Raw genomic sequence first — 5494 nt, 5'->3', positions numbered from 1 at the left:
CAGCAGAATGAAACCAACAAAATAATGTAAGTGCACGTAAGAATATATCACAGTCAATCATTTTTATGTGTAAGTGTAATGCACCAATTAAAAATAGTAAACAGAAGGAATATCAGTAGAGTAGAAGAAAGGGATCAAAGGAGGGAGGAGAGGGACAGCGGAAGTACTGGGGAATGAAATAGTGCAAATTATATATTTGTGTATAGAAATATGTCACAATGAAATCCACTATTATATATAATTATCATTAACTAATGAAAAATTAAAAATAAATAAATAAGAACAGTGGTTATCCAGATGTTAGGAGATGACTTGGACTGAGAAGGGGATACAGAGAATAAAATGTGACAAGCTCTCTGAAGGAAAATACGGAGAACTCTGCGAGAATAAAATACAGGAAGATAATAGCCCAGGAAATCAGGGAGGGAACTACTGCCTATGTAATGTTTGATTGACACATGAGAAAGAACCGAAAGGCACGGAGGTAAAAAGCATTCCAGACGGAATGAAGCAGAGGGCAAAGGCTTTCTACACACAATGAAGGAACTCAGAGGCCAGGGTGGCCAGAGCTCAGAGAGGAGCAAGAGCTTCCTGGGAGATGGAGAGAGCAAGAGCAGAGCAAGCCGGGCACTGAAGGTCCTGGGAAGGATGCTTAATAGCAATGGCGAGGCAAACAAAGGTGTGGGGCAAGACGTGAGGGCTGGCTTGGGTTATAAAAGATCACTCGGGCTTGTAATGAAAAAATGGAAGGGGAGAACCAAGAGCAAAGGTAAGTGAACAGGTTAGGATCTATGTTAGTCATCCGGCCGTGCAGGATAGCACCTTGGTGGCAGAGGGAGAAACAATAAATTGAAAATAGCTCAAACTTGCTTGGAAGAACCAACTCTTAGATTTTCAGAAAGTTTGTGAGTTATTCTTTAACTAGAGCTATTACTCAAATTTAGATCTTATCATCTTACAAACATGTTCTAATTTAAATAGGATACAAAATTCTACCTTAAATGCTGTATAATTCTGTGCTGTTGAGCACCTCCTCCCAACTCCAGAGATACAGATTGCCATCTTGCAACTGGTGATGACAGCAGTATTTACGTACATAAACCAGTAAATGATATTAATACTGTCTTGCGGGGGTTTTGCCATTGTGTTCTTAGGAACTGGCTGATAAACATTTATTAGCACATCACGGGGTAGGAAGATTGATAAAGACCAACAGGGACAGATTTGAAAGATACTTTAGAAAGAAAACTAATGATAGGATAGATAGTAAGTCATACACTCAGGGTGAGGAAGAGAGATGTGTCAAGGATCAGACCCAGTTTTCTAACTAAGTTGTGCAAGTAGAGAATAATCTCCTACTTCTGCCCATTGAAAAGTTAATGAGTACTGAGTCAAAGTAACAATGATATACCTGTATTTATGTGGGTTTGTCTCTGTGTCTTCTATTCTGTACCATTGGTCTATGTGTCTGTTTTGGTGCCAACACCATGCTGTTTTTATTACTATAGCTCTGTAGTATAATTTGAGGTCTGGGAGTAAACAGACATTACCTCATGTACATGTATGACTGCATGACCGATGTGATCCTAAAATATGTATAATCAGAAAAAAGAGAGATTACACTCCATTTATATAGGATCCACCAAAATGTATAAATGCATTCTACTGTCATATACAACTAATTAGAACAAATATAAAATTTTTTAAAAGAGACAATGAAATATTTGTAGATTCGATTGAAGATGTAATCTTCCCAGAGGTGCAACCCAAAAAGGAAACAATAAATCTAAGAGTGAAATAGAAATCGAGAGGAAAACAATCTTTCCAAGAACCAGTCCCTACTCTAAAGAGAAGGTATTCCTAGAGAACTTGAGTCTCTGGAGCTTGTAGGATAAACATGCCATCAAAAGCCTAGATAGTCTAACTCCAGACTAGATTAACACAAACCCCTAACAGAAGGACAGACAAGTCCATTTCTAAACATAAACTCTATTTCATTATTTCAGTTTCTTCTGTCCTACACAAAGATGCCTGGATTTTAACAAAAAGTTTACAAAGCAAGAAAAAAGAAATTCAATATATTTCCCAGAGACAAAGAAATCAACAGAACCAGACTCAGATATAATGCTAATATGCTAATGTTGAAATGATCTGACAGAGGATGAAAAGAAACCTAAACAACATGTTAAAAAACTTAATGGGAAAAAGTGACAACATGAAAGACCAGAATAAGTCATTTCAGAAAGGAGATGGATTCTATAGGAAGTGATTAATTACCAAAGCTGGAAGTGTAAAGCACATTAACACAGATAAAGACTACTTTCTATGAATTCATTAATATACAGGACACAGCGAAGGGAAAAGCAGCGAACTTGAAGAGAGGGCAAGTGAAATTTCCCAAACTGAAACGTAAAGGGAAAAAAATAAAACTTCAAAAGAAAAAAGCATCCAAGAGCAGTGAGTCAATATCAGATGACTTTATATATATATATATATATATATACATATATATATATATATATATATATATATATATATATATTGAATCCCAGAAGGAAAAGAAAGAGAGATCATGGAGAAGACACATTTGAGTAAATAATGACCAAGAATTTTCCAAAATGAATGACAGACACAAGCCTCTGAACTGAGACGCTCACAAAAACCCTAGTAGGATTTGTTCCAATAAAAATAAAAATTAATAGGTGAAGTCACATCAAGTATATCACAATTGAACTGCTGAAAACAAAAGATAGAGAACATCTGGGGGAAAAGAAAAAGGAACATTACATTTTTTAAAAAAGGTAAGATTTAGCAAACTTGAGGTCAGACACCACACAAGCCAGAAAACCACTGAGAGACATTTTAAAATTGTTGAAAGAAAATAGAATGAGTCGACCTAGAATTCCTCAGCAAACTATCTCTCAAAAATGAAGCAAAATTAATGACATTCTTAAACAAAAACAACAATGACAACAACAAAACCGAGAGAAGTAATGGCCAGAAAATCTACTTTACAAGAGAGGTTAAAGAGAAAAGAATATACCTGGCAGACTCTCACATGTTCCCCAAGGTAATGAGGAGCAAGGCAAAAGTGATACATGATGATAAAATAAAATTCTTTATTTTTAATTGCTTATGAATATAATTTAATATTTAAAGCAAAAGTAGTAGCAATATCTTATATATTTCTATATAAAATATTTGATACCACATGAAGCATAAGGGGGAATTGAGAATGTACTATCATGAAGTCTTCTCACTACCCATGAAATATAAATATGATTAGTCCATGGATTCTGAGTAATTGGAAACACATATTGGCAACGCTTGGGACAACTGCTAAAATAGTTTTTATAGGTGGAAATAAGATGAAATTTACAAAACATTCTCAAGGTAAGGACAGACAGAAAAAGAAAAAAAGACAAGAGTGAATGAGTGAATAAAAATAACTAGAAAAAATGGTATATTTTAATCCAAATAGATCAGTAAGTACATTTACTTTAAAGGCTCTAAATGCACTGAGCATATTAAATGAGAAAGACTTCCAGATGGAAAGAGATTTGAAACATGACATTATTACCACAATAAAGAGAGGTTTCATAGTGTTAAAGGAGTCAGGTTTCAAGAATGCCTAACATTTTTAAACACATGTACCTAACGACACAGCTTTAAAATACAAGAAGCAATAAAAAGTCCTTAAGACCTTTTTAGGAAGAAGTCAACAAACTCTTTCCAAACATTAAGTGGAAAAGAAAAAAAAATCAAAAGCCAAAGCAATTTTAAGGAAGAATTATAAAGCGGTGATACATACTACCCAGTTTTAAATTTTAGTATAAAGTTGCAGTAACCAAGGCAGTATAAAGTTGGAATGTTGGTGAAAGAACAGACACCTGCCAATGGAACAGAACAGAGAATCTGGAAATAGACTCACACAGACATAAGCTACTAATTTTTTACAAAGTTGCAAAGACAAATCAATGGGCAAAGTACAGTCTTTTCAATAAATGGTATTAGACCACTTGGATATTCACAAGCAAACAAAATTTAACCTTAACCTGTACCCTGCATTCTCTACAAAATTGACTCAGAATGGATCATAGACTTAAATGTAAAAATCTAACACTAGTAAGTCTAACACTTACTACACTTTTAAGAGAAAATTCTCATGACTTTGAGATAGGAAAATATATGAATACGTATATATAATTTGATACAAAAAGCCTAACCCAAAAAGAAAAAGAAAAATTTGAAAATGAATTGGAACTTTTCAAAATTAACAGCTTTTGTTCTTTAAAAGACTCTGTTCACTTATAGCAAAATGTTGTCTAGTTCCATCCATTTACTAGCAAATGTCGTAATTTAATTCTACTTTATGGCTGAGTACAACTCCATTGTATACAAATAGCACATTTTTCTTGATAGACTCAGAAAGTCAAGGGTCAAATGTGTTCTCTCATATGCAGAAGCTAGAACAAAACAAGGGGAAAAAGGTGGTGGTGGGGGGCTGGGAATCCCATGAAAATAGAAGTGTGATCAATGGAGTAGAGGAAAGAATAGAGGGGAAGAGAGAAGGGACAGGGACACATAGACGGGAAGAGAGAAGGGACAGGGACAGATAGAAGGGAAGAGAGAAGGACAGGAAAACAAGAGGAACTGCAGAAGGAAATTGACCAAATTATGCTATGTACATATACATTTACCACATGGAATTTCACCTTTACATATATCTACAAAGCACCAATAAAACAGCTATAAATCGAAAGGAGCAAGATCAGTACAGTACAGGAAAGGGAAACGGGGGAAGGGAGGAGGGAAGGAAAAGAGGAAGCACTGGGGACTGAAGTGGACCAAATTCTATTCTATGCACATATGATTATGTCACAATGAACCCCAATAGTATGTATAACTTAAGGTATTAATTAAAACTTTTTTTGGGGGGGTGCTGGGGATCGAACCCAGGGCCTTATGCTTACAAGGCAAGCACTCTACCGACTGAGCTATCTCCCCAGCCCCTAATTAAAACATTTTTAAGAAGACCATGTCCAGAGAATAAGAAGACAAGCCATACCCTGGAAGAAAATATTTGCAAATCACATCTTCCATGAAGGACTTGTATCCAGAATAAAGAACTCTTAAAACCCTCAATCAGAAGACAACAGAAACGTCACCAAAATAGGTATACGGGTAGCAAATAAGTTCATAAAAAGATGCTTTACATCTCTAGTCATCAAGAACATTTAAATTAAAACCAGAATCATGTATTACCATTAACATCCATTACAATGACTAAATTAAAAAAAAAAAAAAAGAAAAGAAAATTACAATACCCAGGCAAGAATGAAAAGCAACTGTAACTCTTGCTGGTAGGAAAGTAAAATGATATGGTTATTCTGAAAAACCATTTGGCAATTTCTGGTAGAGTTTACTACACCTACTATGTGATCCAGCAAATACACATCTAGGCATTTACCAAATAAAAAGAAAAAAAAATATT

The sequence above is a fragment of the Sciurus carolinensis genome, chromosome 3 (assembly GCF_902686445.1).
Source record: "Sciurus carolinensis chromosome 3, mSciCar1.2, whole genome shotgun sequence".
Taxonomy (NCBI): Eukaryota; Metazoa; Chordata; class Mammalia; order Rodentia; family Sciuridae; genus Sciurus; species Sciurus carolinensis.
Note: the sequence above shows the minus strand (reverse complement) of the source record.